Source organism: Hylobates moloch, unplaced genomic scaffold, assembly GCF_009828535.3.
Source record: "Hylobates moloch isolate HMO894 unplaced genomic scaffold, HMol_V3 SCAFFOLD_10, whole genome shotgun sequence".
Classification (NCBI taxonomy): Eukaryota; Metazoa; Chordata; class Mammalia; order Primates; family Hylobatidae; genus Hylobates; species Hylobates moloch.
In genome coordinates this window covers 53471256-53483729 of record NW_026652285.1, presented here as the reverse complement: position 1 = coordinate 53483729, position 12474 = coordinate 53471256, and positions in this window count along the sequence as shown.

Sequence of the window (12474 nt, the reverse complement as noted above, 5' to 3'; positions counted from 1 at the left end):
GGGGGAGGGGTAATGTAAGCACTCCCTTGGCTGCCCCAGCTGGTGTCTTACTAAGTCACGTGTACCCTCAGTCCACTGACTTCAAGCCTAGCACAGCACCAGGACTTGCCTAGGAATTGCAATCCTTGTGGCCTAGACTGCCTTACAAGTTTAATTAGACCCCCAGAGCACTTTATCACTCAGTAGCAAGGCTTACTGGAACTCAGATTCCAACCACTGCAATGGATGATTCACCTTTGGCTAAGGCTTGTCTAAATGCTCCCTCTGTGGGTGCCAATTGAGTTCTGCTCTGTGAAGCTTTCCACTGTGACACGGCATCCCTGAGTTCCAATGCAAAGTCCCACATGATTGTGCTATCCCTCTCCCAAGCACACAGATTCTCTCTCCATGCCATGTGGCTGCTGCCAGGGAACTGGGGAGGGATGGGGTCTGCAATTCAAGACTGTCTTTCCTGCCCTCTTCAGTGTCTATTTCCTTAATATGATGTTAAAACTAGGTACTGTGATTACTTACCTGATTTTTTTATTCTTATGAAGGTGATTTTGTGTGGATAGTTTTTCAATTCAGTGTTCCTGCAAAGGGGACAATTCCTGGAGGCTTCTATTCAGCCATCTTGCTCTGCCTGTCTCCTCCTCTCATTTCTTACAACATTTATTAGTTCAATCTATAAATAATTCCACAGAGGTGGCTTATCAGCTGCATATGTTCCCACTCTGCTTTACTTGAATTAGGGCTACAAATGAACTAGCAAGTCTGTCAGCTTTTTTATTTTTTTCCCACTTGATTGTCTAAGAGTGATTTGCTAGATACTGTGTGTTTTGATGTTTTGCAAAGATCAGTGGTGCAGACATAATATTGGAATTCTGCCCTGAAGACACTGACATTCTGTTAATTGTTTTTCCTTTCTTAAAGAACTGAAAGGAGGTTAATCTGTTAAACAGTTACTCAAGGTTTCTCTAAATACGTTGCAGAGTATCTGGGTTAGACAGGCAATTCTCCACCTGTTGAAGGCACTTTGCATTTCATAAAATGAAGTCCATAGTAGATTAGAAATTTGATTTAATATCTCATCTGTTGATTTATAAAGTTTGACTTTCTGGTATTTTCCCATCCTGATACTGTTGTGGAGAAAGGAAAGTGTTGGTCAAACCCTTGGTCATATGTTGATACGTTTCCTAGTTTTTTAGTTGTCTTTATGTTTAGATTGTCATTTGTCATGTAGAATTTGTTAATTATTAGGACAACATATCCACTATCTGTTTTTTTTTTAATGGTATCTCAGTTTCATGTTCTGCTTAGGAAAAGACTTCTTCATACAAAGAGTATAATTTCTTATCCTATTTTACATTATTCTAGGTATTTTTTCTTACATTAGAACATTAGCAAATGTATGCTATATAGGCAGTCCTTGCTATATAAAGTTCACATGTACAAGAATTTTAGTTACTCTGTTTTAGTTAAATAATCATCCTCCATCAACATTCAAATTTTAGTTACTGCCATATACTAACTGTGAGAAATAGCATAACATACAAATTTCACAGCTAACTGTACATTCCACAAATCACTATATAAATAACCGACATGCATCTCAATCAGTGACCAATTAAGTCACTTCTTTAGGTCTGTTGGTGATTGGTCACAGTACCTGTTATTCAACTAACACACATCAAAGCGTGTCATCACGCGGCCTTCTTGTTTCCCAGTCATAAATCTACATGACATTTTACAAAACTGGATAATTGAAAGAGAGAAAGCAAGGCAACTAAGGCAAAAATGCAGCAAAGAAACAAATAGTGATTACTCTGGAAGTATAATTCTAATGGAATGTGAGTGGATTGTAGAAGAAATAGCTGACCATGTGAATGTTGACTCAATAGACATTGAGAGTAAGTTTGCAGCCCAGGGAACCCAGTAAAGGGAAAATTAACATAAATGAGGAAAGTAGTTGTCACAAAAGGATGAAGATGTCCCACAGTAAGTGACATCAACAAAAAACTTCACATTAAAGAATTCTCAGATATATTTTATAACATGGAAAACACAAAGGATGAAATGTTGAAAATTCAGGGGTAAATGTTAGAATGGAGCAAGACAATTTGCCAAGGCATAGAAAAGATTTTGACTCCTTGTAAGGTACGTGAGAAGAGTAGGACAAGCATTGTAAACTACTATTGATAAGGTTTGTTTTTTAATTTCTCCTTTTAAATATTCTATTTTTTGGAGAAGTTTTAGATTCACTTAGAAAAATTAAGTGGAAGATACAGAGATTTGGTATATTCTACCTGTCCCCACATATGCACTGCTTCCCCACTTACCAATATCCTCCACTAGAGTTGTACATTTTTTACAATTGATGAACATACATTAACACATTATTGTCACCTAAAGTCAATAGTTTACATTAGGATTCACTTGTGTTGTATAGTCTATAGATTTTGACAAATGTACAATGACATGCTTTATAATTAGTTTGTCAATATCTACAAAATAACTTGATGGGATTTTGATTGAGGTCTCATTGAATCTGTAGATCAAGCTGAAAAGCACTGACATCCTGAAAATACTGTCTTCTTATCGATGAACATGGAATAGTTCTCCATTTATTTAATTCTTTTAGAATTTCTTTCATCTAATTTCTTTCATCTAAGTTTTCCAGTTTTCATCATATAGACCTTGCACATATGTTGCTAGAATTATACCTATGTATTTCATTTTTGGGGGGATGCTAATTTAAGTGGTATTGTATTTTAAATTTCAAATTCTACTTATTCTTTGCTGGTATATAGGAAAGCAATTGACTTTTGTATATTTATCTTGTATTCTGCAAACTTAATACAATTGTTTATAGTTTCAAAAATATTTTTCTTTATTCTTTTAGGTTTTCTGCCTGGACAATCAAGTCATCTGTAAACAAAGACAATTTTATTTTATCCTTTACAATCTGTGCACCTTTTATTTTCTTTCTCATGTTATGTATTTTCTAGAATTTTCAGTACATGTTAAAATGGAGTGTTGAGAGGGGACATTTTTGCTTTGTCCCTGATCTTATGGTGAAAGCTTCTAGTTTCTCATCATTAATTATGGTGCTAGCTTTAGCTTTTAGTTGAATGTTTTCTATCCAGTTGAGAATGTTCTCCTCTACCCTGGTTTGCTGGGCGTCTTTCATAGTGCATAAATGTTGGATTTTGTCAAATGCTTGTTGTGCCTCTATTAATACAATTAAATAATTATTTATTTAGCCTGTGGATGTAATAAATTATATTAATTGATTTTCCAATGTTGAACCAGCCTTGTATACCTGGGATAAATTGCACTTGGTCATGATATATAATTCTTTTTATACATTGTCGGTTTTCTATTTGCTAATAGTTTGTGGAGAATTGTTGCATCTATGTTCTCAAAAGATACTTGTCTGTAGTTTTCTATCCTTGTAATATCTTTATCTAGTGCTTTTTGTTTGTTTTGTTTTGTTTTGTTTGTTTTAGATGGAGTTGTGCTCTTGTTGCCCAGGCTGCAACAAGGGTCACTGCAGCCTCTACCTCCAAGGTGCAAGCAATTCTCCTGCCTCAGCCTCCTGAGTAGCTAGGATTCCAGGCGTGCGCCAACATGCCTGGCTAATTGTTTGTATTTTTATTAGAGATGGAGTTTCATAATGTTGGCCTAGCTGGTCTCGAACTCCAGACCTCAGGTGATCCACCCGCCTCGGCCTCCCAAAGTGCTGGAATTATAGGCATGAGCCACTGCACCCAGCCCCTTTGTCTGGTTTTATTACTAAGGTAGTGCTGGCCTCATAGAATAAACTAGGAAATATTCCTTCTACTTCTATATTTTGAAAAATATTTTATAATTTCTTTCTTAAGTATTTGGTAGAACTTACTAGTGAACACACCTTGGCCTGATGTTTTCTGCTTGGGAAGGTAATTATTCAACTTTCTTAGTAGATATAGGCCTATTTAGATTGTCTATTTTTATTGTGTGAGTTTTGGCAGATTGTGTATATCTTTCTGCATCTCTACATTTAATTTACATATGCCTTTATATTAAAGTTCAGTTTCTTACAGTTCGGAAATAAACCGACTTTGTTTTTTGGTCTGCTCTAATATTCTCTTTTAATTTGTGTATTTATACCATAGAACTTACAGTTATTATTGGTATAGTTAGATTAATATCTATGATATTTGTTACTGCTTTCTATTTATTGTTTTTGACCTTTGTTCACATTTTTGTCTTTTTTTTTCTGGCTTTTGTGGTTTCAAATGAGCATTTTATATGACTCTATATTCTTTCATTTCTAAACATATTAATTTTCTTTTTGTTTTTTGTTTTGGGTTTTTTAAAATAACTATTTTAGTTATTTCAATAACTAAAAATAACAATTAATTATTTAATTTAAGAAAGTAATTAAAATAACAATTTTTAATTTATATAAATAATTACAATAACTTGTTAGTTATTGTAATATTTATTACAAATCATCTAAGTCCATACTTAAATAACACTCTACTGTTTCATAGATAGTGCAAGTACCTCACAATATTACAATATTTCTAATTTCTCATTTTGTCTTTTGTTTCATTTCTGACATTCATATAATTTATACATAAGTATACATGAGTGTGTATATATATATATATACACACACACACATATATATAGCTGCTATTATTTTGAACAAACTATTATATATTAGATTCTTTAAGAATTTAAAAATAAATGTTTTCATTTACCTTTACTTATTCCTTCTCTAATCTCTACCTTTCTTTATGTAGATCCAAATTTCAGACATATATGAATTTCTTTCTCTCTGAAGATCTTTATTAAACATTTCTTGCAAGGCAGGTCTACTGGCAAAAATTCTCTCAGTGTTTCAGAAAGTCTTTATCTTTGACTTTTACAGCATAATTTTATAGAACACACAATTTTGGGTTGATTATTTTTGTCTTAACACTTCAAATATTTCACTTCACTCACTTTTTGCTTACAGTATTTCTAAGAAGAAAGATGTAATTCTTATCATTTTTCCATTGTAGGCAAGATGTTTATTTCTTCTGGTTTATTTCAAAGTGTGTGTGTGTTCTTTTTAATCTGCAGTTTGAATATGATATGCCTAGATGTAGCTTTTTGTCATTTTAATTTTTGTTTGTTTTGGCATTTATCTTACCTGATGTTCTCTGGATCTGTGGTTCAGCATATGACATTCATTTGGAAAAATTCTCAGTCATTATTGCTTCCAATATTTCTATTTGAAATATTTGAATATTTCCTCCTCTCTTTTTTTCTCCTTATATTATTCTCATTCTATATATGTTACACATTTTGCAGTTGTCTCACAGTTCTTGGATATTTTGTTGAGTTTCTTCTGTAATTTTTCTCTTTACTTTTCAGTTTGGGACATTGTTATTGACATATCCTCAACATTGCTATTGACATATCCTCAAGCTCAGAGATTTTTCCTTTTCCTCAGCCATATCCAATCTACTAACAAGGCTATCAAAGGCAATCTTTACTTCTGTTGCAGTTTTTGATCTCTAGCATTTCTTATCGATTACTGCTTAGAAATTCTCCCTCTCTACTTATATTATCCATCTGTTTTTGCCTGTTCTTTATCTTTTCCTTTAGAGGCCTTGGAATATTAAACATTGTTTTAAAATTCTAACTGATAATTCCAGCAATTCTGCTATGTTTGAATCTGGTTCTGATGCTTGCTCTCTCTTCAAACTCCTTTTTTTTTTTTTGCCTTTTAGTATGACTTTTCATTTTTTTAAAATATGGACATAATATACTGGCAGTAAATAGCTCTTTAGTAATGTGGTGGGTGGTAAAGTGTGGGAGAAGGGAAGAGTTCTATATTCCTGTGATTAGCTTTTAGTCTTTTAATGAGCCTGTGCCCTTCCGCTGTGAGCTTCACAAGTGCACTTCAGGACTTCCCTCACCTTAGGTGGGACAGGATGACTGGAGAAGATTGGAATTCTCTACCACCAGCTTGGTTAGGCTTTGACACAACCCCTGTACGTTAAACTCTGTTAAAATAGTTTCTCTTGAGGACAGACCTGGTTAAGAACACAATGCTCTGGTGAATTTACAAATGGCCACTTTTCCCCTTCCTCCGCCAGAAGCACAGGGAATTTTTCTACAAACTTCACTGTGACAGCCTGATAGATCTCCAGGAGGTAAAACTCACAAGAGTCTGGGGATCTCCCTGGAGATTTAACTCACAGACTTGTTCACATCAACCCTCCAGCAATTCATCAATTACAGTTCAAATTTTTATATTTCAGCACTGATTTTCACAAGAGGTTTCTACCCCTGGGTTTGTACTCTGATAAGTTGTGATTCTCTGGAACTGTTTGTCTGTCTGTCCAATTTTAGTGGGCAGTGGTTAAATCTATAACTCCCTTTTCTGAAGAATTTAAGAAGTGTTACTGAATTTTCAGTTTGTTTAGTTTTTTACTTGTTATTAGGATAAAGTGGCAACTTCCAAACTTCTGAGATGATGGACCGGTAACTCTAAGTCTCAACAAGGTTTTACTGCAGAATAAAACATGGTAATTTCTAATGTTTTATAGTGCATTAACTAAATATAAGCTTTACTTTTTTTCATTGATGTACACTTTTATAGCCAACAGAAAGGGGGTTTCTAACAGTTATCAGAAAAATTTTAAGGACATGAAACCATCATAATTTTGCCACTAATTATTACAATCACTTTGTACAGTTTCAGCTTACATGGCAATTTTTGCAGTTCCACAAGTGAGGATAAGTCTGTACTTTATCCTTTATTTTATTTCCTATATATTCATGAATTCTTCTTCCAGGTCAATGATATATCAGTGTACTACTATCACAGCTTATCAGATTTTTAAAAAAATACTATGACTTTGTAGTACCCTTTGATATTAGATATGGACGTTTCTCTCCTTATTCCAATGATTATTTTATTTTTAGAAATCTGCTTTATGGTAATAAACTATACTTGAACATAATGATTTTTTAAAATATGTTGCCAAAATCCACTTACTGACATGAATTAGAAACTAAGATCTCAAAAGAAATATGTCTCTAAATTTTTAATGCATTGGTGTAATGTTGGTATAGTATTCCTTTGCAATTAAAAAAAAACTTGCCTCTGTCTTATTGCTAATCACATCTGTGTCATGTTTAGCAAATTTTGCTTAGTCATCTTTTTAAAGAACAAACTTTTACTTTTAGCTGTTAAGTTTACTACTTTTCCTCTCTATTGTGGCTTTTCTTGTTAATATTGGCCTTCTACCCTTTTGGATTTACATTGTTCTATTTTTTTTATTTTTTATTAAGATGGAGCCTCTAGGTAGGTGGAGCCAAGATGGCCAAATAGGGACAGCTCTGGTCTGCAGCTCCCAGCATGAGCGACACAGAAGATGGGTGATTTCTAAATTTCCATCTGAGGTACCAGGCTCATCTCAATAGGCAGTGCCAGACAGTGGGTGCAGGACAGTGGGTGCAGCACACCCTGTGCGAGCCGAAGCAGGGCAAGGCACTGCCTCACTCAGGAAGTGAAAGGGGTCAGGGAGTTCCCTTTCCTAGTCAAAGAAAGGGGTGACAGACAGCACCTGGAAAATCAGGTCACTCCCACTCAAATACTGCACTTTTCCAACAGGCTTAAAAAACGGCACACCAGGAGATTATATGCCGCACCTGGCTCAGAGGGTCCTACGCCCATGGAGTCTCACTGATTGCTAGCACAGCAGTCTGAGTTCAAACTGCAAGGTGACAGCAAGGCTGGGGGAGGGGCGCCTGCCATTGCCCAGACTCTATTAGGTAAACAAAGCAGCCAGGAAGCTCTAATTGGGTGGAGCCCACCACAGCTCAAGGAGGCCTGCCTGCCTCTGTAGGCTCCACCTCTGGGGGCAGGGCACAGACAAACAAGAAGACAGCAGTAACCTCGGCAGACATAAATGTCCCTGTCTGACAGCTTTGAAGAGAGTAGTGGTTCTCCCAGCACGCAGCTGGAGATCTGAGAATGGGCAGACTGCCTCCTCAAGTGCGTCCCTGAACCCTGAGCAGCATAACTGGGAGGCACACCCAAGTAGGGGCAGACTGACACCTCACACGGCCGCGTACTCCTCTGAGACAAAACTTCCAGAGGAACGATCACGCAGCAGCATTTGCGGGTCACCAAAATCCGCTGTTATACAGCCGCCGCTGCTGATACCCAGGCAAACAGGGTCTGGAGTGGACCTCTAGCAAACTCCAACACACCTGCAGCTGAGGGTCCTGTCTGGTAGAAGGAAAACTAACAAACAGAAAGGATATCCACATCAAAAACCCATCTGTACGTCACCATCATCAAAGACCAAAAGTAGATAAAACCACAAAGACTGGGGAAAAACAGAGCAAAAAACTGGAAACTCTAAAAAGCAGAGTGCCCCTCCTCCTCCAAAGGAGTGCAGTTCCTCACCAACAATGGAACAAAGCTGGACAGAGAATGACTTTGACGAGTTGAGAGAAGAATGCTTCAGACGATCAAACTACTCCAAGCTGCAGGAGGAAATTAAAACCAATGGCAAAGAAGTTACAAACTTTGAAAAAAAATTAGACAAATGGATAACTAGAATAATCAATGCAGAGAAGTCCTTAAAGGAGCTGATGGAGCTGAAAGCTAAGGCTCGAGAACTACGTGAAGAATGCAGAAGCCTCAGGAGCTGATGCGATCAACTGGAAGAAAGGGTATCAGTGATGGAAGACGAAATGAATGAAATGAAGCGAGAAGGGAAGTTTAGAGAAAAAAAAGAATAGAAAGAAACAAACAAAGCCTCCAAGAAATATGGTACTATGTGAAAAGACCAAATCTACATCTGATTGGTGTACCTGAAAGTGATGGGGAGAATGGAACCAAGTTGGAAAACATTCTGCAGGATATTATCCAGGAGAACTTCCCCAATCTAGCAAGGCAGGCCAACATTCAGATTCAGGAAATACAGAGAATGCCACAAAGATACTCCTCGAGAAGGGTAACTCCAAGACACATAATTGTTAGATTCACCAAAGTTGAAATGAAGGAAAAAATGTTAAGGGCAGCCAGAGAGAAAGGTTGGGTTATCCATAAAGGGAAGCTCATCAGACTAACAGCGGATCTCTTCGCAGAAACTCTATAAGCCAGAAGAGAGTGGGGGCCAACATTCAACATTCTTAAAGAAAAGAATTTTCAACCCAGAATTTAATATCTAGCCTAACTAAGCTTCATAAGTGAAGGAGAAATAAAATACTGTACAGACAAGCAAATGCTGAGAGATTTTATTACCACCAGGCCTGCCCTAAAAGAGCTCCTGAAGGAAGCACTAAACATGGAAAGGAACAACCGGTACCAGCCACTGCAAAAACATGCCAAAATGTAAAGGCTATCAAGGCTAGGAAGAAACTGCATCAACTAACGAGCAAAATAACCAGCTAATATCATAATGACAAGACCAAATTCACACATAACAATATTAACTCTAAATGAAAATGGGCTAAATGCTCCAATTAAAAGACACAGACTGGCAACTTGGATAAAGAGTCAAGACCCATCAGTGTGCTGTATTCAGGAAACCCATCTCACATGCAGAGACACACGTAGGCTCAAAATAAAGGGATGGAGGAAGATTTCCAAGCAAATGGAAAACAAAAAAAGGCAGGGGTTGCAATCCTAGTCTCTGATAAAACAGACTTTAAACCAACAAAGATCAAAAGAGACAAAGAAGGTCATTACATAATGGTAAAGGGATCAATTCAACAAGAAGAGCTAACTATCCTAAATATATATGCACCCAATACAGGAGCACCCAGATTCATAAAGCAAGTCCTGAGTGACCTACAAAGAGACTTAGACTCCCACACAATAACAACGGGAGACTTTAACACCCCACTGTCACCATTAGACAGATCAACGATGACAGAAAGTTAACAAGGATATCCAGGAATTGAACTAAGCTATGCACAAAGTGGACCTAATAGATATCTACAGAACTCTCCACCAAAAATCAACACAATATACACTTTTTTCAGCACCACACCACAGCTATTCCAAAATTGACAACATAGTCGGAAGTAAAGCACTCCTCAGCAAATGTAAAAGAACAGAAATCATAACAAACTGTCTCTCAGACCACAGTGCAATCAAACTAGAACTCAGGATTCAGAAACTCACTCAAAACTGCTCAACTACATGGAAACTGAACAACCTGCTCCTGAATGACTACTGGGTACATAACGAAATGAAGGTAGAAATAAACATGTTCTTTGAAACCAATGAGAACAAAGACACAACATACCAGAATCTCTGGGACACATTCAAAGCAGTCTGTAGAGGGAAATTTATAGCACTAAATGCCCACAAGAGTAAGCAGGAAAGATCCAAAATTGACACCCTAACGTCGCAATTAAAAGAACTAGAAAAGCAAGAGCAAACACATTTGAAAGCTAGCAGAAGGCAAGAAATAACTAAAATCAGAGCAGAACTGAAGGAAATAGAGACACAAAAAACCCTTCAAAAAATTAATGAATCCTGGAGCTGGTTTTTTGAAAAGATCAACAAAATTGATAGACCGCTAGCAAGACTAATAAAGAAGAAAAGAGAGAAGAATCAAATAGACACAATAAAAAAATGATAAATGGGATATCATCACCGATCCCACAGAAATACAATCTACCATCAGAGAATACTACAAACACCTCTATGCAAATTATCTAGAAAATCTAGAAGAAATGGATAAATTCCTTGACACATACACTCTCCCAAGACTAAACCAGGAAGAAGTTGAATCTCTGAACAGACCAATAACAGGCTCTGAAATTGTGGCAATAATCAATAGCTTACCAACCAAAAGAGTCCAGGACCAGATGGATTCACAGCCAAATTCTACCAGAGGTACAAGGAGGAACTGTTACCATTCCTTCTGAAACTATTCCAATCAATATAAAAAGAGGAAATCCTCTCTAACTCATTTATGAGGCCAGCATCATCCTGATACCAAAGCCTGGCAGAGACACAACCAAAAAACAACATTTTAGACCAATATCCTTGATGAACATTGATGCAAAAATCCTCAATAAAATACTGGCAAACCGAATCCAGCAGTACATTGAAAAGCTTATACACCATGATCAAGTGGGCTTCATACCTGGGATGCAAGGCTGGTTCAACATACGAAAATCAATAAACGTAATCCAGCATATAAACAGAACCAAGACAAAAACCACATGATTATCTCAATAGATGCAGTAAAGTTCTCTGACAAAATTCAACAACTCTTCATCCTAAAACTCTCAATAAATTAGGTATTGATGGGTTGTATCTCAAAATAATAAGAGCTATCTATGACAAACCCACAGCCAATATCGTACTGAATGGGCAAAACTGGAAGCATTCCCTTTGAAAACTGGCACAAGACAGGGATGCCCTCTCTCACCACTCCTATTCAACACAGTGCTGGAAGTTCTGGCCAGGGCAATTAGGCAGGAGAAGGAAATAAAGGGTATTCAATTAGGAAAAGAGGAAGTCAAATTGTCCCTGTCTGCAGATGACATGATTGTATATCTAGAAAACCCCATCGTCTCAGCCCAAAATCTCCTTAAGCTGATAAGCAACTTCAGCAAAGTCTCAGGATACAAAATCATTGTGGAAAAATCACAAGCATTCTTATACACCAATAACAGACAAACAGAGAGCCAAATCATGAGTGGACTCCCATTCACAATTGCTTCGAAGAGAATAAAATACCTAGGAATCCAACCTACAAGGGACGTGAAGGACCTCTTCAAGGAGAACTACAAACCACTGCTCAGTGAAATAAAAGAGGATACAAACAAATGGAAGAACATTCCATGCTCATGGGTTGGAAGAATCAATATCGTGAAAATGGCCATACTGCCCAAGGTAATTTATAGATTCAATGCCATCCCCATCAAGCTACCAATGACTTTCTTCACAGAATTGAAAAAAACTACTTTCAAGTTCATATGGAACCAAAAAAGAGCCCGCATCGCCAAGTCAGTCCTAAGCCAAAAGAACAAAGCCGGAGGCATCACGCTACCTGACTTCAAACTATACTACAAGGCTACAGTAACCAAAACAGCATGGTACTGGTACCACAACAGAGATATAGATCAATGGAACAGAACAGAGCCCTCAGAAATAATGCTGCATATCTACAACCATCTGATCTTTGACAAACCTGACAAAAACAAGAAATGGGGAAAGGATTCCCTATTTAATAAATGGTGCTGGGAAAACTGGCTAGCCATATGTAGAAAGCTGAAACTGGATCCCTTCCTTACACCTTATACAAAAATTAATTGAAGACTTACACGTTAGACCTAAAACCATAAAAACCCTAGAAGAAAACCTTGGCAATACCATTCAGGACACAGGCATGGGCAAGGACTTCATGTCTAAAACACCAAAAGCAATGGCAACAAAAGCCAAAATTGACAAATGGAATCTAATTAAACTAA